The sequence below is a fragment of the Scyliorhinus canicula genome, chromosome 14 (assembly GCF_902713615.1).
Source record: "Scyliorhinus canicula chromosome 14, sScyCan1.1, whole genome shotgun sequence".
Lineage (NCBI taxonomy): Eukaryota > Metazoa > Chordata > Chondrichthyes > Carcharhiniformes > Scyliorhinidae > Scyliorhinus > Scyliorhinus canicula.
Genome location: NC_052159.1, coordinates 111,121,427 through 111,141,937, shown reverse-complemented (window position 1 = coordinate 111,141,937; position 20,511 = coordinate 111,121,427). Strand labels below are relative to the sequence as shown.

The 20,511-nt window shown below is 48.0% G+C and overlaps 1 long non-coding RNA gene across 1 annotated transcript in view; it reads left to right on the top strand.

Annotated features, from left to right (window-relative positions):
- The first annotated feature begins 339 nt into the window (after positions 1 to 339).
- Positions 340 to 20,511, top strand: part of LOC119977835 — an 86,967-nt gene continuing 66,795 nt past the window's right edge. The window contains exon 1 of the long non-coding RNA XR_005463288.1: positions 340 to 435. This is a non-coding gene — a long non-coding RNA (uncharacterized LOC119977835). The remainder of the gene's footprint in view (positions 436 to 20,511) is intronic.

Below are 20,511 nucleotides of genomic sequence, written 5' to 3'. Positions count from 1 at the left end.
ATGCAAGCCTTCACCAATGGCTTGCACACTTTGAATGCCACCTTAAATGGCATTGATCAAACCCTAGCTTTGGCCAGTCATCATTCTGCTGATCAATGGCACGGGGTTCTCTAGTTTCTTGCTTGTAGGAAAGCATTGGAGTGTTCTCAGAAGGACAAAAGTGAAAGGGGAAATGAGAATCGGCAATTGGCTCAAAGGGCGTCCACTTCTCACCCATTGCTTCTCCACCCTTCCGGTCTGTAATCACATGCTGCCTTGTATCCCAAGAACAAGTGGAGCAGCCTTTACTAGGCCCCTCCCGGACTCCAAAACCCAGAGGACATCAAGCAAGACCATCTTATCAGTCAAAACAGGAATATGAGCAGCCAGCCTATACCTCTGCTGCAATAACAGCAGTTGCACCACATACAAATGCTCGGGAGAGGAAGAGTGAAGGTTTGCACTTTTACAAATATATGCATATGGGCCTGTTTGATTGTTAGGTTTCAATTTAATTTTTGAGTCACATAAATATTATTTGTTTCCAACACTTTTGCTACTTGCCCATATTTAGCTGCTGCCTGGAGAGCACCCATTTCACTTGTGCAGTGGCACAGTGGTTAGCACAGCTGCCTCACAGCGCCAGGGGACCCGGGTTCAATTCTGGCCTCGGGTGACTGTCTGTGTGGAGTTTGCACTTTCTCCCCGTGTCTGCGTGGGTTTCCTCTGGGTCCTCCGGTTTCCTCCCACAGTCCAAATGTGTGCGGGTTAGGTGGATTGGCCCTGCTAAATGTTCCCTTAATGTCCAAAGATGCAGCAGTTAGGTGGGGTTATGGGGATGGGGGGGGGGGGGGGGGGGGGTGTTGCTGGGTAGGATGCTCTTTCAGTGGGTCAGTGCTAACTCGTTGGGCCAAATGGCTTCCTTCTGCACTGTAAATTCTATGATTACCTATGATTACCTCCCAGAGGAGAGGGTGCCCCAACTCTGAAGGGGCCATAAGATTGAGGTATCATCCACCTTCCTGCCTAAGATGGGGAAAGGTGTTTTCTGTTTCTCACCCTACTCGCACCCATACTCGCCAACCTAAAAATTGAGTATCGGCAGGAAATTACCGCTAAATGGCCATTAAACGTCCAAAGTAGAGATAGCAATCTCTGTGAGCAAAACCCCCTGGGGTTACTTTTCCACAAAACTGTTAAAAATCAGGGGTGGAAGCAGGGAACAATAGGGATAGGGGCTGGCATGAAGAGACATTTGGGTTAAGCTGGGGAGGTTGAAAGTTTCCTTGAAGGGCCTGGATGGAGCATTCCTTCTCCTCCTCACCCAAAAGGAGTGTTGAAAGAGCCACCTACCTTGGGGACTCGGCAGCTCCCATCTCCACTTCAAAGTCAAGTTTCCCAACCTCTGAGAAACCCATACAGCAGCTCTAGGTCTCCTGCGAAAGCCCGATTAAAATGTCTTAATGAAGCTCCGTTCCTCTCCATGACAGGACATTCAAATACCGCTGATGTCCCTTCCATAAAATGGTGGTGGGCGCAAATGTAGTGAGTTGGGGTCTCATTCCATGCATCTCATTTTGGAGCACTGCTTCCTGACCCTCTCACACCTTGTTGTTTGAGGGGTAGGGGTTACTATCGGATTCTCATGTTCAACAAAAGAATAATTAGAGTTTTTTTAAACTCTCATAGGTTTACCGTCTTAATTTCTTTCTGCACATTTTCAAAATTAAGGGCTGTGAGACAACCCAGTCTTGGTATGAGAAAGAAACTAATTTCACTGAGAATTGTTTCAATGTGCGGAATTCAGTTTTCTCCTTGCTTTAATTTATGGCGTTTTCAGACAACATAGTCATAATTGCTGCATCATTTATGTGTCTGAGCTGAAGTAATAATGATAATTGTTTGCCATGTCAGAAATGTTGACAGTCCACCAGTTTTAACGCCCTGCTTACAAAGAACCTTATCATTTGCCTGCAGATGAATAAAAGTTCTATTCCAAATGAACTTTACCCATGTCAAAGCATAAAGAGTATTTTAACGCTTTGACTGCTGAACAAACTGATCCTGATTTGAACGATGATAAGGGCAGGACAGCGATATATTTTGTTAATTCATTCACGGAATTTGGCCATCACTGCTCAGACCAGCAACCATTGCCCATCCCTAATTGCTATTGAGAAGGAGGTGGTGAGCTGCCTTCTTGAACTGCTGCAGTCCATGTGTTGTAGGAACACTCACTGTGCTGTTAGGAAGGAAGTTCCAGGATATTAACCAAGCAACAGTGAAGCAATGGAGATATAGTTCAAAGTCAGGATGGTATGTGGCTTGGAGGAGAACTTCCAGGTGGTGGCATTCCTGTGTCTGCTGCCTTTGCCCTTCTAGATGGTAAAATTTGCACGTTTGGAAGGAGCTAGTGAAAGAACCTTGGAAGTATTGTAGGGAATGAATATTGAAGGTGGTGAATGGGGTGCTTTGTCCTGCAAATTGTTCAGCTTCTTGAGTGATGTTGGAGCTGCACTCATCCACACAAGTGGAGAGTATTCCATTACACTCCAGACTTGTGCCTTTTTGATGGTGGGCAGGTTTTTGAGGGTCAGATTTCCTAGCCTTTGAGCTGCTCTTGTAGTTGCTTCTTCTTCTTGGGCAGTCTCTCAGCGTCGAGTATGACTTGCTACAACTCTGGGAAGTTGCGGTAGTAGAATAGTCCAATCCTGAATCCGCTGACTCTGCCACATGTCTGATGAGGTGGGTGGGTGGGACGCTCTGGATTCTGTGCTTTCCTTCCTCTGTTTACAATTGGCCTCTGTGTGCTCCACCCTACGATATTTGAGGTGACTGGCATCCTCGAGGAGGCTTTTACTCCAGTTGTGTGTTCGAAGGCAAGCGATTCCCACATGTCAATGGGGATGTTGCATTTATTTAGAGAGGCTTTCAGAATGTCCTTGTAGTGTTTGCTCTGCCCTCCTAGTGATTGCTTGCAATTGCAGAGCTCAGAGTAGAGCACTTGTTTTGGGAGTCTTGTGCCTGGCATATGGGCAGTGAGCCCTGCCCATTGCAGCTGGTCTAGAGTGACTAGTACTTCAATGTTGGGGATACTCCAGTAGCTGCAGTATTTATATGACTGGTCAAAGTCAGTTTCTGGTCAATGGTACTCCCCAGGATGTTGATAGTTGGGGATTCAGTGATGGTAATGCCATTGAATGTCAAAGTGAAATCATTAAATTCTCTTGTTGGAGGTGCCCATTGCCTGGCACTTGTGGGATGAAAATGTTATTTGCCACTTGTCAGCCCAAACCTGGATATGATCTAGGTCTTGCTGGACACGGACATGGACTTCATTATCTGAGGAGATGTGAATAGTGTTGAACATTGTGCAATCATCAGTGAACATCCCATTTCCGCTTTATAATGGAAGGAAAGATTATTGTTAAATAGCTGAAGGTGGTTGGGCCGAGGACACTACCCTGAGGAACTTATCAATGCAAAAACTTAGCCCTTTGACTAGAGGAATAATAGGATGTATAATTGGAAATTTTTCCCCTTTCAGCAGAATCCACTTTATTGGCAGCTTTACCAACTTGACGTTACTGTTCATGAAAAGTGGGAAATTATGGCTGGATCCTGCCTGAAATTAGATGGAGCACTGGGGTTTGGGGGCGAGGAGAAAAGAGCAGCAGATACTTAGGGAATTCAAGCTGTAAGTTCATTACTCTGGATATCAAATATTCATTTTTGTCAGGTGTTTTATTGCAGAATCCAAACTGTTTTCCCTTGAGAGTTTTTTAAGTCTCTGCGTGGATGAAGGCATCTTCTGGATGAGAACATTTCATACACTTTAAAGACGCTTCATTGACTATGTGATTTCCAGAGGTTGTGCAAGGCGCTGTTTAAATGTAAGCTATTTTTCCAAGAACATCAGTGGGCAAAGCATTTTGCATTTCTCGTACTGAGGCCTATCCTCCAACCAGTGAAGGTAACTTGAAATCCTGAATGAGATGCTTCAGTAAATGTACTTCAGGTTCTTTGAGGGATCAAAATTGGAAAATGAACATCACAACACATCAAACAGTGGCCAGATTTCTCCGGTTGTTGCGATTCAATTTTCCCGCCGGCAGCGCACCCTCGCCAGCAATTTTCGCAGCAGCGTGGGGTGGTTACAATGTGAAATCCCATTGACAAATAATGGGTAGGTAGAAACCCATCAGCAGTAACGGTGCGTGGCTGGGAAGCAGGTGGCGATAGAGCAGAGAATCCGCCCATTGTTTTTTAAAAAAATTTTAATCCAATTTTCTTTTTCCATAAAGGGACAATTTAGTGTGGCCAATTCACTTAGCCTGCACATCTTTGAGTTGTGGGAGTGAGACCCATGAAGACACGGGGAAAATGTGCAAACTCCACACGGGCTGTGACCTGAGGCTGGGATCGAACCCAGGTCCTCGGCGCCGTGAGATAACAATGTGAACCATTGCGCCATCATGCCCCACCCAGTATGTTTAAACCAGGTTCAGAAATATTCTTCTGCAGTGCAAAAATACAAGAGCAGCATTATAAAATCAGTTGTCTATTATCAAAAATGGTTGAGGACCAAATCAAATCCTCAATACACGGCACACACTGTTCCAAAATCTTGTTGAAATGTCTACTGCTTATATTTTACAGTTGATATTTTATCCCCTTTCCTCAGTTTTACCACGTTCACGGCCGGGATTCTCCTACACCATGCCAGGTCGGAGAATCGCCGGGGGGCGCGAGAATCGCACCACGCCGCCCCGATGCCGGCCTGCCGATTCTCCGGTGCCAATTCTCAGGCGCTCGTAGGATCGCCGCCATGCCAAGGCCCCACCGGCAATTCTCCTGGCCTCGATGGGCCGAGTGCCCGCGAGTTCGGCCGAGACCCACCGGCGTGAGTTACGTATGGTCCCACCCGGCTGGACCTCGGAGTTCTGGCTGCGCGGGCCGTCCTGGTGGGGGGGGGGGGGGGGGGGGGGGGGGGGGCGGGGGGATCCAACCCCGGTGGGGGCCTCCACGGTTGCCTGGCCCATGATCGGGGCCTACAGATCGGAGAGCGGGCTAGTTCCATGGAGGGCCTATGTTCCTCCGTGCCGGGCCCCTGTCGGGCTCCGCCATATTGCCCGGGGGGCGGTGCAGAGACGGGAACCCACGCGCATGCGTGGACACGCATCAGCTGTAGTGAACTTGCGCGGACTTGCGTCGGCCGTGGCGCGCCGGCTTTCGGGTGCCGGATCTGCGGACACTACTCAAGCGCCGTACTAGCCCACTGGGAAGGGGTGGATACCTTCCATTTGAGCCCCGTTGACGCCGGAGTGGCTCGCGACGCTTTCCACGCCGGCGTCAGAACTTGGCCACGGGATTGGAGAATCCCGGCCCATGTTTATGACTAGGATGGATGAGTTAGTTCTTTTGAAAATTAAAATCAAGATTCACTAGTGAATTGAAGAACAAAGCTACAGAACTGTATCTGCTGTATGATGTTCATCCAAACTTGAACATCTCTCTTCTTTTATTCACATCTCAGGGCCAGAATCTAATCTTGCCAATGGGGGCCTCCTGTGATGGTCACCATTGGAAAAATTCCAACAGAATTATGAGCCTATCAGGCATTTAAATGGGCAGCGTTGGGAATTCCCTGGGATTCAGAACCCCACTGTTAGAAATGTTGCCCACCAATTACTACCAGCGATTCAGAGGCCAACAGGTCTTCATTGTTAGTAATGCCATCAGGAGTGGTGGCAGCTGCCAATAAAGCACTCAGGGAGAGTTATCGACGACAAGGGACCCAGGCCCTGGGTGGCTGTTCTGGCATATCTCTTGATGGTCATCTGTTTGACCCCTTACCCCTAAGTGAAACGAGGGGAAGGGTTTTCGGCCCTTCCCACTGGCGCTGTGAGGGTACCTGTGTACCACTGCGAGCTGGCAGGGGGACTCCCAAGCTTTCAGGGGCACTGCCAGGCTGACAGTGTCAAGGTACCTAGGTGCCAATTTGCCCAGGCCAGGGATCGGGCCTGGAGTTGCCTTGCCCTTAAAAGGTAGGGTGAGGGGTGGCTTGAGGACCCATAAGAGGTTAGTTGAGTGCAGCGGGAGTGGTGAAAAGATCAGGGTGGCATTTAGAAATGGCGTCCCGATCCACGAGTTGGTCTTCCTGCATTGGCAAGCTAAGCTCATCTGTGCAGGAGCGGATGTAAGTGAGGATTCAACGGGCATTCCCTGCCGAGGGCAAAAAAAGTAAAAAAGTACTGTTAAATAGTAGGGAGTTTTTTGGCGCTGCAGCCACCACGAAACACCTGAAATGGGTCTCTGTTTTTGTCCCATTAAATCATGCCCTAAACCTTTGAAAGAACAAAAGTAGATACTCTAAGTCTGATTTTACTTCAAGGCTTGTGACCTCATTGTTTTAACACATTCTAACATCTGAAGATCCTGGCTGGTCAGCTGCATGGTCTGGAATCGGCTGAAGGATTCCAGTGGAGGATTTTGCTACATAAGGCCTGTAACGAACACCACAGAGAAGGTCACCTGCAAGAGGGTAAGTCACACGGATGAGATTTGAACAGGGCCTCTGGGGAAGGAAGGCGGCCTAAACATACCTTATGGACCAAGAAAAGCACTCTTGCCCCCTCAGGCGCCAGAAGGATGTTTTGGAAAATGTCTTCTACTGGTCAGGCCAGAGTTAAAATAGTTTGATCCTGACAATATTGGGGACAACAATCCACATCTTTAAATATGGACCTTTCTGACTTCAAGGCAATTGCCTCAGAAGAACAGGTTAAACTTGAAGTGGACAGATATCCAGACAGGATGGCAACAGATAATCGCCCAGGTAATTGTAACTGCCTACGCAACTGGTTACTGCCAAGTTGACAAAGTTGAGTAATTCAAAGATGACGGAACTCAGCATCCCTTATTCAATTTTTATGTGGAATGAGCTGCAAAAGGAGAAATGCAAATATTTGTCATTCGCCACACTTCCCACTCCATTCATTTCAAAAGAAACCTGTGCTCACACATAAGGCTGAATTCATATTCCTCATTTGGGTGGTACTCCTCACGGTTGCACAATGTTCATGGTTTAAATGCTACATTTATCCACAATCACTATCGGAACCACTCCATTATCAAACAATTCAATTTACCACAGGCACCTCTTGACGTTGGCCGTTTTACCCCGCCCCTCATGATTAGTGGTCATTTAAACATCTGCAAATTCTTCAAATTCTCCTTCCAGGCAGTTTAATCAAGTGGAGGGTAGTCAGGAATTCGCAAACCCATGTCTTTGTTAGGAGTTATTGTCACCATGCTCTCAGGTTTTTCTTGATTAAATACTTACAAAGCTGAATACCTTGAACAGTATATTTATCCTCTTGAAAGAGTCTGTTGGCATAAGTTTAGATACACAGTAAAAGTTGTACGATTTTATACATCACATGCCGACATTTTTAAAGGCACAAAAACATTCAAATGTACAGCCTTGCACCATAAGCTAGTGTTTACTTAACAACTTTAAATCTGATTTGTTATCCATACGCTATTGTATAAATAATCCTCCAGGAACACTTGAGGTGGGACTTTCCACCCGTGTTTCTAGTGGACAGGAATGGCAGAGATGGTGGACAATCAAGTGGGAGACCCAAAGCAGCTTTTACACCAGCAGGATTTCTCCACAAAGTTATCCCTGTCCCCTGTCAATGATGTAATGGGGTTCCCAAGTTTAAAAGTCAGGATCACCATTTATATTAAATTCAATATGCACATTAGGCATTTATGCAGCCAGCATGACTTAGTGGGACATGCCTCTTGGGTTGGCAAAGTGTCATAAAATATGGCGGGTAAAGTCTGTAGTCCAGCTGGTGGGCTACAATCCGCTTTTCCCACCCAACTGACACTGCCAAAAAACTGCAAAATGCCACCCTTGGTCTTCCATTGCTGGCACTCCATGCCATTCCATGATTAAGTAGTCAAGGCATTTTTACTTACAGTACCAAATATAAATTAGAATTTAGCCCATAAAGTTAGTTATGACAGTGAGCAATCTGAGGAGGAATTAAATTGAAAATTAACTCTTAATTCAATGTAATGCAATAGGCCATAGATCAATGCTAAACCACGTCCCATAAAGTGGATGTATTTTCCAGTCTTATCTTTAGCATATTCATTCATGTGTGCTCAATCTGAAGGCAGATGCTTGGTTCGTAGTCTGCTGATGTTTCATTCTGAGCCATTTCCTTGTCTGTTTTTTTCCCCCCAGTAGTTGTTTGGCCATTGCCTGCCACTCTCAGGGACAGGGTGCGGTGGTGGGTCTTGACTTTACCTCCTAACAGAGAAAATTAAACCAGCGTGGCGGTTCTGGCATTCCTCCTGAAGGTCATTTGTTTGAGGCCTGACCCAAAAGTGAAACAAGGTATGGAAAGACATGAAAACAGAACAGACAAATGACATTGCATCCCTTAGAATGAGGAATAACAGTGTAACCCAAAATTTGCGACCTATAAATTTCACGTAATACTCCGTATAACCAATAGCTGGGGAATCACAGATTTCTTAGTTAACAAATCCACTAGGGTATCTTTTAGCATTCAACCAGAAAACTTCTTTTATATTCAGTGAAGTAACTAGCTACGTGCTCATTTCTGTCACTATGTGTACAAGCATCAACTGTACAACCAGTTTTGTTACTTTTGTCATTTTATCAATTCCTATTTTAACTTTTTAACTTTTCCACACTTACATAACAGTTTAATCCTCACTTACACTGTATAATATTAAAATTCATCTTGCTCGAGATTGAATAAAACCATTTAATTCTGGCAGTGCAGAAGGAGGCCATTCGACCCATCGAGTCTGCACTGACTCTCTGAAAGAGCGCCCTACCTCGGTCCACTCCCCTGTCCTATACACGTAACCCCACCTAACTGGCACACCTTTGTACACTAAGGGGCAACTTAGCACAGCCAGTCCACCAAATCTGCACATTTTTGGACAGCGGGATGAAACCAGAGCATCCGAAAGAAACCTATGCCGACACCGGGAGAAAGTGCAAACTCCACACAGACAGTCACCCCAGGCTGGAATTGAACCCAGGTCCATGGAGCTGTGAGGCAGCAGTGCTAACCACAATGCCATTGATATATGAGAGTGCTAAATCGTAAAGAGGATACTACCCTGTAATCGAATCAGATTGACAGTGTTAGAAGCATCTGCTCTGATTGAACCAAAATAAACATCCTATTAAGGCTTAGTAATTGAGTAGATCACTGGTGTTATACCAATCCCATTTCCAAAATGATCAGTCATAAAATTTTTCAACATTAACAAGCGCCTTCAAGACTTAAAGCCCAGGTTTCTCTTACGCCTATTCTGTTGGCTCACCTCCTAGTTTTCTCCCTCTTTCTTGATTGTGAACACAAATTTTTGCCCTTTGTCCATCCTTTTACTCCATCTCTCAGTACAACTAAAATTTCTATCAGGATGTCCACTTGGACCATGTCCCACATGAGATGCTACATGCCTCAGATGTTCTGCTGCTCTTGTTTTACATCCCATGATTTCACTGCATTGCTACAGACCAGATTCATCTGGAGCTTTCGAGCCTTGAAGCGTTATTTATTTTGTCAACAGTGTAAATAACCTCGGTGTCTCCACAACGAATGTTAATTGCATCTCCAAAGCACCTTGACCTGTTTTTCTACGTTGAAGATGTTATATAAAACTAGGTTGTTCTAATTGCTTTATAAGAAAATAAGAACCCCAGTACTAATCACAGCTAGCAAACCTAGTTCTTCATGTTATTCCTCCTTTAATCTTTTAGAATCCATGAAACCAGACCAAAAGAACGCTTTCATCAATAATACTGGTTGAAGAAAGCTGGGGGAAGATAATTTCACACAAAGTGCATATAAATAGGGGGCACGGGTGGCACAGTGGCGCAATGGTTAGCATTGCTGCCTCATGGTGCTGAGCACCCGGGTTCGAATCCCAGCTCTGGGCCACTGCCTGTGTGAAGTTTGCACATTCTCCCCATGTCTACGTGGGTTTCACCCCCACAACCCAAAGATGTGCAGGTGAGGTGGATTGGCCACGCTAAATTGCCCCTTAATTGGAAAAAATAATAATTGGCTACTCTAAATTTTAAAACTTTTTTTAAATAGTCTCTTCCAGCTTTTCCCTCCTCAATAGCAATTTACAAACCATCATACTGGAAATGGAATTTGTCTAATACCAGTGGTCTACTCAGTATCTTTGGGGGCCAAGTTAACTCATTTTGCCAGACAGCTAGTTCATGCTGCAGAGTGAAGCCAATGGCGCGGGTTCAATTCCCGTGTCAGCTGAGGTTATTCATGAAGGCCACGCCTTCTCAAGTTTACCATTTGCCCGAGGTGTGGTGATCCACAGGTTAAATCACCACCAGCCTATGGTCATTTGGGACTATGGCGACTTTACTTACTATTACTCAGTGACTAAGACTTTGATTCAACAAGAGCAGATACTCTAAGTCTGATTTTACTTCAATCCTCATTATGCTTTTACATATTTTAACATCTGCAGACAGGTGATCTAAATACCTTGGCCGGTCAGCAATGTGGTCTGGAATTGGCAGGAAATGGTAACTGGCTAGAGGTTTATGCTACATAAGACCTCTAGCTAGCACCACAATGAAAGTCTTCGGCAAGAGGGTAAGTCACATGGATGAGATTTGAACAGGGTCTGTGAGAAGGAAGGAGGCCTAAGCATACCTTACAGAGCCCAAAGATGCACTCTAGCTCCTTCAGGAGCCAGTAGGAAGTTTTAAAAATGCCTTCTGCTGGTCAGGCCAAAGTTGAAAGTTTGATCCTGATAATATTAGAGGACACCAATCCACACATTTAAATATGGACCTTTCTGACTTCAAGGCAGTTGCCTCAGAAGAACAGGTTAAACTTGAAGTGGACTGAATCCAGACAGGATGGCAACAGATAATCACCCAGGTAATTGTAACTGCCTACGCAACCGGTTACTGCCACGTTGGCAAAGTTGAGTAATTCAAAGATGACGGAACTCAGCATCCCTTATTCAATTTTTATGTGGAATGAGCTGCAAAGGGAGAAATGCAAATACTTGTCATTCGCCCACACTTCCCACTCCATTCATTTCAAAAGAAACCTGTGCTCACACACAAGGCTGAATTCATAGTCCTCATTTGGGTGGAACTTCTCACGGTTGCATAATTTTCATGGCTTAAATGCTACATTTATCCACAATCACTATCAGAACCACTCCATGATCAAACAATTCAATTTACCACAGGCACCTCTTGACGTTGGCCATTTTACCCCGCCCCTCATGATTATTGACCATTTAAACATTGGCAAATTCTTCAAATTCTCCTTCCAGCTAGCTTAATCAAGTGGAGGGTAGTCAGGATTCGCAAACACATGACTTTGTTAGCAATCATGCACTTCGTCACCATGTTCTTAGGTTTTTCTCAATGAAATTCTTCCAAAGCTGAACACCTTTAACAATAAATACCCTCTTGAAAGAAGTCTGTTTGCATAAGGTCATATACACAGTAAAAGTTGTACTATTTTATGCATCACATGCCTACATTTTAAATGGCATAAAAACAATCAAATGTACAACCTCACAGCAGAGGCTAGTGTTTACTTAACAGCTTTAAACACAATTTGTAACCTGTGTGTTATTATATAAATAATCCTCCAGGAACACTTGGTCATGCTGTTACTCGATTCCATTCCAACTAAAGTAGTCATGGCAATTTTACTTATATTACCAAATACAAATAGAAATTTAGCTCATATCCACAGTCTCGTTAGTTATGACAGTGAGCAATCTGAGGAGGAATTAAAGTTAAATTAACTCTTAATTCAAAGAGTATGTACTGCAGTAGGCCATAGATCTAAGCAAAACCAGCTCCCACAAAGTGGAAGTTATTCCAGTCCTATCTTTAGCATATACATTCATGTGTGCTCCACCTGAAGGCAGGTGCAGGTGCTGATGCTTCATTCTAAGCCATTGGTGGGGGGTTTTCAGTGTTTTTTGGCCTTGCCTTTCATTCTTTTTTAAAATAAATTTAGAGTACACAATTCATTTTTTCCAATTAAGGGGCAATTTAGCATGGCCAATCCACCTACCCTGCACATCTTTGGGTTGTGGGGGCGAAACCCACGCAGACACAGGGTGAATGTGCAAACTTCACATGGACAGTGACCCAGAGCCAGGATCAAACCTGGGACCTCGGTCCCATGAGACAGCAATGCTAACCACTGTGCCACCATGCTGCCCTTGTCTTTCATTCTTAATGTAATTGAAGGAAGATAAATTTCCAGGGCCTGATAATCATCCCACTTAAGGAAGTGGTCTTAGAAATAGTAGATCCATCGGTGGTCATTTTCCAAAAATGTTTGGGCTCTTGAATGATTCCTACAGATTGGAGGGTAGCTAATGTCAGCCTGCTATTCAAAAAGGAAGATAGAGAGAAAACAGGGAACTGTAAACCTGTGAGCCTAATGTCGGCAGTCGGGAAGTTGCTTGAGTCCGTTATCAAGGATTTCATAGCTCAACATTTGGAAAGCAGTGGTATAATCAGACAAAATCAGCATGGATTTATGAAAGGGAATCATGCTTTACATAGGAGAACCAATGGTTGTGGTTTATTTAGACTTTCAGAAGGTTTTCGACTAGACCTCACATAGATTATTATGTAAAGTTAAAGCGTATGGCATTGTGGGTAGTGTCTTCAGAAAGCTGATGAGAAGACAGGATACAAAGAGTTGGAATAAATGGGTCTTTTTCCGATTGGCAGGCAGCGACCAATGGACTATTGCAGGGATATGTGCTCGGACCCTGTTCAAATGAGTCCAAGGCAGAGGCACCTGCATTATAATTATGTTGAATACACATTATTCGCTATTACACGAAGAATATATAAATCCTAGTTAAGATGGAGTATAACAATTTGCAGAGGCATCATGGGGTTTACTTGGCCACATTCCTGCAGAGGGTCAGTTCACACAGACACAAAGCTTTGACAAAGAGTCACCTGGATGCAAAATGTTGGCTCTTTTCTCTCCCTACAGATGCTGCCAGACCTGCTGAGATTTTCCAGCATTTTCTCTTTGGTTTCAGATTCCAGCATCCGCAGTAATTTGCTTTTATAGGAATAGACATGTTTTACTGCAATTGTATAGGGAATTGGTGAGGCCACATCTGGAGTATTTTATGCAATTTTGGTGTCCTTATCTGAGGAAGGATGTTCATGCTGTGGAGTGGGTGCAATGAAGGTTTACCATGCTGATTCCTGGGATGGGAGAGAGACTAGGTCGGTTGGAATTATATCTTTGAATTTTAGAAGAGTGAGAGAGGGGTCTCACAGAAACTTATAAAATTCTAACAGGATTAGACAGGGTAGATTCCGAAAGTATGTTCCCAATGGTGCGGGAGTCCAGAGCTAGGGGTCATAGTTTGAGATTAAGGGGTAAACCTTTTAGGACTGAGGAGAGGAGAATTTTCTTCATCCGGAGAGTGGTGAATCCATGCAATTCATGACCACAGACAGTAGTTGAGGGCAAAACATGTGTTTTCAAGGGGAGTTAGATATAGCTCTTGGAGCTAAAAGGATCTGGGATATGGTTTGGGGGGGGGGGGGGGGGGGGGGAGGTGCGATCTGAGTATTGAATTTAATGGTCAGCCATGCTCATATTCATTGGCGGAGCAGGCTTGAAGAGATTAATAGCCTACTCCTGCTTCTATTTTCGATGTATGTTTCTTTTTTTTTTAATTTAGAGTACCCAATTCTTTTTTTCCAATTAAGGGATAATTTAGCGTGGCTAATTCAGCTATCCTGCACATCTCTTTGGTTATGGGGGTGGGACCCACGCAGACACAGGGGGAATGTGCAAACTCCACACGGACAGTGACCCAGAGACTGGATTGACCCCGGGCCCTCGGCGTCGTGAGGCAGCAGTGCTAACCACTGTGCCACCGTGCTGCCTCGCTCGATGTTTGTTTCCATGCACTGCAGATGACAGGGGCAGACCTTGCCACTGAGATGGGGGCCTCCATGGGGCACAAAGTGCCTGATGAAGAAGGAACCAAATGCCCCGCTCCCTTCCCCTCACCCACTCCCCACCCTACCCAGCCCATAATGAGTCCAGCTACATTTACTGGCGGGTCTTGCTTTGTGGCCTCCTCCTTTCCAGTGGTTGGGGAAAAAGTCCATTAAGTGGCCCTTAATTACTCACTAAAGGGCTTCAATGGGTCTCTGGGCAGGAATGTCTTCCCATTCCTTACAGAATTGCTGGGAGTGAAGGAGTCAATTTGAAAGCAGCCCACTGCCTTCCACATTACCACTACCATGCGCCTCAGCCCCTCACCGTCTCACAACTCTATGCATACTAATGGAACCTCCCTCCCCCTCCACAACAACCTAATCATGTGGGCCGGATTAAATTCTGCCCACCAGGTACAATCTACCCTATTATTGTCCACAGAGCCTCAGAGGATTGAACATCTCTGTGTTCACAAAAGCTAATTCAGAAAAGCAGAAGGGACAGATTTTTGACTTCACTCCCTGCCTGATTCTGATTCCATTAATTTGAATGAAAAGTAAATTGGGGTGAGGTTTTGATCAGCTCTAACAGATTACTTTTGAGGTGCTCATCTCTCCCATGTTTACCAATCCCTTCACCTCCTTTAATCTGTACAAAACAATCAGGGACAAGGTGTTTTTTCCAGGGCACAAAAACAGAAAGTACTGGACAATCTCAGTGGGTCTGACAGCAGCTGTGGAGAAAAAAGAGAGCTAACGTTACGAGTCTGGATGACACTTTGTTATTTCCATGGTCCCAGGAACAGAAAAGCCCTCTTACTCCCCGGAGTATTTAATTATCTACTGACGTATATCCTTAAAAGTATAAAACTTTTCTTAAAACGAGTAATGATCTAGTTCCTTTCTGATGGATTTGATTGGCACAGCACTATTTGCTTTTGCTGCAAATCAAGTTTCTATATTCACGACTGAGGGTGGCGGCGATGACGTAGGAAGCCGCACATTTGGGAGCTCCCGATTCAAACGGACTTTTTGGCTCTTTTTAGAGCCCAAAACGGAATTTTTCCGACGTCTCCCGGTGGGAGAAGGTGTGGTGATCAACTTTCTCCACATTTCATGACTCGAACTCAGAGTGGAAAGGGGTAAAAAACGGCAGTAGCTCCCCAGACAAAATGGGGGAAGGATTCCAAGATGGCAGCCGGCAGAGCACCAGAGGAGTGGAGGCTGTGGGCGCAGGAGCAGCAAGCTGCTCTCCTGCGCTGTTTTGCAGATTTTAATGCTGAGGTGCTGAGCTCTCTGCAGGAAAAGAATAAAAAGCTTTCGTAGATTCAGACGACCCAGGGTGCTGCCATCCAGGCTTTGCAGGTGCAGGCCGCTGAATGAGAGGAGGAGGTCGTGGTCCTTGTGAGTAAGGTGGAGGGGCACGAGGCACTCCATAAGAAGTGGCAAGACCGCTTCGAGGAGCTTGATCACCGCATGAGGCGGAAGAATCTGAGGATCTTGGGCCTTGCGGAGGGGCTGGAGGGGTCGGATCTGACAACCTACGTGGCCACGATGCTGAACTCGCTAGTGGGGGCAGGATCTTTCCATCTGCCCCGAGAGCTGGAGGGAGCCCACAGAGTACTGGCCAGGAGGCCTAAGGAAAATGAACCCCCGCGTGCGCTGCTGGTGAGGTTCCACCGGTTCAGTGATCGGGAGTGTGTGCTGCACTGGGCCAAGAGGGTGAAGAGCAGCAATTGGGAGAATGGGGTAGTACGGATCTACCAGGATTGGAGTGCGGAGGTGGCTAAGCGGCGGTCCGGGTTTAATCGGACGAAGGAGGTGCTCTATAAGAAGAAAATAAAGTTTGGAATGTTGCAGCCTGCGCGCTTGTGGGTAACTTATTTGGAGCGGCATTATTATTTTGATTCCCTGGAGGAGGCGCGGGCCTTCGTGCGGGCGGGGAAGCTGGACTCAAACTAGGGGTTGGTGATTGCGGGGTCGGTTGTAATGCTTTATTGCTGGTTTCTGCTGTTGCTGTGTTTTTTCTGTACTTTTGTAATTTTGATATGGTTATTATTGGGGGGTTGTTCTGTTTTTTGTTGGAGGGCATTGTTTGAGTTTTGTATTGTGCAGGGGGGGGTTGGAGGGTTTGTTGTATTCTGTATAGGGTTGGGGGTATGGAGTGGGGCTGGTATTTGGGAGCTGCGTCAGAAGGGTGTGGTGGGGCAGTGCGAAAGCGCGGGCTTTCCTCTGGTTTCCCACATTGCGGGGCTGGGGGGTGGAGATGATGACGGGGGGGGCCTTAACTGGTTCCTCCCCACGCTGGAGCGATGCATGGAGGAGTGACAGGATGGGGGATGATCCCACTCTGGGAGGAGTCGGATTTTTGGCGGGGGTTTCCGGGGTCAGCAGAAGTTAGCTGACCCACGGAAGTACAATGGAGGATGGTTTGTGGCTAGGAGGGTTCCTAGCCTGGGGGGGGGGGGGGGGGGGGGGGGGGAAAGGGGAATACCGGGTTGCTGCTGGTAGGGTCAGGAAGGAGCTGGTGTGGGCCGGGGGGACAGAGGTGAGGTGTTGTCGCCGTGGGGACTGGGTCGGGCGGGGGGTGCTGGCCTGGGGCGGGCAGTCGACGGACTATGGCTAGTTGGCGGGGGAGGGGGGCGGGACGCCCTCTGATCCGGTTGGTCACCTGGAATGCGAGAGGAATGGGCCGGTGAAGCGGTCTAGGGTACTTGCTCATCTGAGGGGGCTAAAGGCAGATGTGGCAATTCTTCAGGAGACCCACCTAAGGTGGCGGACCAGGTCCGTCTGAGGAAGGGGTGGGTGGGGCAGGTTTTCCACTCCGGGTTGGATGTGAAGAACCGGGGAGTGGCGATTCTGGTGGGGAAAAATGTGTCGTTTGAGGCATCTGAGGTGGTGGCGAATAAGGGGAGTAGGTTTGTTATGGTAAGGGGCAGGCTACAGGGAGAGAAGGTGGTACTTGCTAGTGAGTATGCCCCGAATTGGGATGATGCGGGCTTTATGAGGCGTATGCTGGGACGTGTCCCGGATCTAGAGGCGGTAGGTCTGATTATGGGGGGGGGGGGGACTTCAAGACTGTGTTGGATCCTTCACTGGATCGGTCCAGTTCAAGGACGGTAGGAGGCCGGCGGCGGCCAAGGTACTGAGGGGGTTTATGGACCAGATGGGAGGGGTGGACCCATGGAGGTTTGTGAGGCCGAGGGCACGGGAGTACTCTTTCTTCTCCCATGTACATAGGGTTTATTCTCGGATAGACTTCTTCGTGGTTAGGAGGGGACTGATTCCGAGAGTGGAGGAGGCCGAATATTTGGCCATTGCAATCTCCGACCACGCTCCGCATTGGATGGAGTTGGAGGTGGGGAAGGTGCGGGACCAGCGCCCATTGTGGCGGTTGGATGGGGGGTTGTTGGCGGAGGAGGAGGTGTGCAGGAGGGTCTGGGCAAGTATTGAGGGGTACCTCGAGGTGAATGATACGGGAGAGGTCCGGGTGGGGATGGTCTGGGAAGCCTTGAAGGCAGTGATTCGTGGGGAGCTGATATCCATCCGGGCACACAGGGAGAGGAGCAAGAGGAGTGAGAGGGATAGACTGGTGGGGAAGATGCTGGAGGTAGATAGAAGGTACGCGGAGGCACCAGAGGAGGGATTGTTGGGGGAGAGGCACAGCCTACAGGCTAAATTTGATTTGCTGACCACTAGAAAGGCAGAGGCACAGTGGAGGAAGGCACAAGGGGCAGTGTATGAACATTGTGAAAAGGCGAGTAGGATGCTGGCTCATCAGCTCCGCAAGCGGGATGCGGCTAGGGAAATTGCTGGTGTGAGAGATAAGAGTGGGAATGTGGTGCGGAAGGGGGTAGAGGTGAATGAGGTCTTCAAGGACTTTTACGGGGAACTGTACCAGTCGGAGCCAACGGTGAGAGGAGGGGAATGGAGAGGTTTCTCGACGGGCTATCTTTCCAGAAGGTGCAGGAGGAGCAGGTGGAGGGGTTGGGGGCGCCGATTGAGCTGGAGGAGCTGGTTAAGGGGATCGGGCAGATGCAGTCAGGGAAGGCGCCGGGGCCGGATGAGTTCCCGGTGGAGTTTTATAAAACGTTTGTGGACCTAGTGGGCCCCTTGCTGATGCGGACACTTAATGAGGCGTGGGAAGGGGGTACTTTGCCCCCGACGATGTCGCGGGTGCTGATTTCTTTAATCTTAAAGAGGGACAAGGACCCCCAGCAGTGTGGTTCATACAGACCCATATCTCTCCTTAATGTGGATGCCAAGGTGCTGGCAAAGATCCTGGCCACCAGGATAGAGGACTGTGTGCCAGGGGTTGTACACGAGGACCAGACAGGTTTTGTGAAGGGAAGGCATCTGAACACGAATGTGCGGAGGTTGTTGAATGTCATCATGATGCCGGCGATTGAGGGGGAGGCTGAGATAGTGGTGGCGCTGGATGCGGAGAAGGCCTTTGATAGAGTGGAGTGGGGGTACTTATGGGAGGTTTGGATTTGGTGAAGGGTTTATTAGATGGGAGAGGCTGCTATATGAAGCCCCGATGGCGTGTGTGGCCACGAATGGGAGGAGGTCGGAGTACTTCCGGCTTTACCCTGTCCCCCTTGTTGTTTGCATTGGCAATCGAGCCATTGGCGATGGCGTTGAGGGATTCAGGGAGGTGGAGGGGTTTGGTGCGGGGTGAGGAGGAACATAGGGTGTCGTTGTATGCCGATGACCTGTTACTGTATGTTGCGGACCCGGTGGGGGGGATGCCGGGGGTGATGGAGCTGCTGGCTGAGTTTGGGACCTTTTCAGGCTATAAACTAAATTTAGGCAAGAGTAAGGTGTTTGTGGTGCACCCTGGGGACCAGGAGGAGGGAATTGGTAGGCTCCCGCTTAGGAGGGCAGGGGAGAGTTTTAGGTACCTAGTGGTGCAGGTGGCCAGGGACTGGGGGACTCTTCACAAGCATAATTTCACCAGGCTTGTGGATCAGATGGAGGAGGAGTTCAAGAGGTGGGACATGCTGCCATTGTCGTTGGCGGGGAGGGTGCAGTCCGTCAAAATGACGGTTCTGCCGAGGTTCTTGTTCCTCTTTCAGTGCCTGCCCATCTTCATCCCCAGGGCCTTCTTTAGGAGGGTGACTAGCAGTATTTTGAGCTTCGTGTGGGCACATGGAACTCCGAGAGTGAAGAGGATTTTCCTGGAGCGAGGGAGGGACAGAGGCGGGCTGGCGCTGCCCAACCTTTTGGGGTACTATTGGGCGGCCAATGTGTCAGTGGTGCGTAAATGGGTGATGGAGGGGGGGGGTGGAAAAGAATGGAGATGGCGTCTTGTAGAGGTACGAGCCTGGGTGCCCTGGTAACGGCGCCGTTGCCGCTCTCTCCTAAGAGGTATACCACGAGCCCGGTGGTGGCAGCGACCCTAAGAATCTGGGGACAGTGGAGACGGCATAGGGGGGAAACAAGGGGCTCGATGGAGGCTCCATTAGGTGGAAATCATCGGTTCATCCCGGGGAACACTGATGGGGGATTTAGGGGGTGGCAAAGGGTGGGCATCAGTAAATTGAGGGACCTGTTTATTGGCGGGAGGTTTGAGGGCCTGGGGGAACTGGAAGATAAATTTGGGCTCCCCCAAGGGAACATGTTCAGATACTTGCAGGTAAAGGCGTTTGCCAGGCGACAGGTAGAGGAGTTCCCTTTGCTGCCTTCGCGGGGGGCGATGGACAGAGTGCTTTCGGCGGTGTGGGTCGGAGAGGGGAAGGTGTCTGACATTTATAAGGTAATGCAGGAGGTGGAGGAGTCATCAGTGGAGGAACTGAAGGCTAAATGGGAGGGGGAACTAGGGGAGCAGATAGAGGATGGGACATGGGCGGATGCCTTGGAGAGAGTCAACTCTTCCTCTTCCTGTGCGAGGCTTAGTCTCATCCAATTTAAGGTGCTGCATCGGGCCCCTATGACTGTGACTCGGATGAGTAGGTTCTTTGGGGGTGAGGACAGGTGTACCAGGTGTTCGGGGAGTCCAGCGAACCATGCCCATATGTTCTGGGCATGCCCGGCACTGGAAGAATTCTGGAAGGGGGTGGCGGGGACGGTGTCGAGGGTGGTTGGATCCAGGGTCAAACCAGGGTGGGGACTCGCGATTTTTGGAGTTGCGGTGGAGCCGGGAGTGCAGGAGGCGAAAGAGGCCGGTGTCCTGGCCTTTGCGTCCCTAGTAGCCCGGCGGAGGATCTTGATGCAGTGGAAAGATGCGAGGCCCCACGTGTGGAGACCTAGATCAGTGACATGGCGGGATTTATAAAATTGGAGAGGGTCAAATTTGCCCTGAGAGGTTCGGTACAAGGGTTCTATAAACGGTGGCAGCCTTTTCTGGACTTTCTGTATCTTGGTCAATAGCAGCAGCAACCCGGGTCGGGGGGGGGGGGGGGGGGGGGGGGTTCGGTATTGTTTCTATTTTTTTCTATGGTTATTTAACTTAATATTGTGTTAATTTAAGT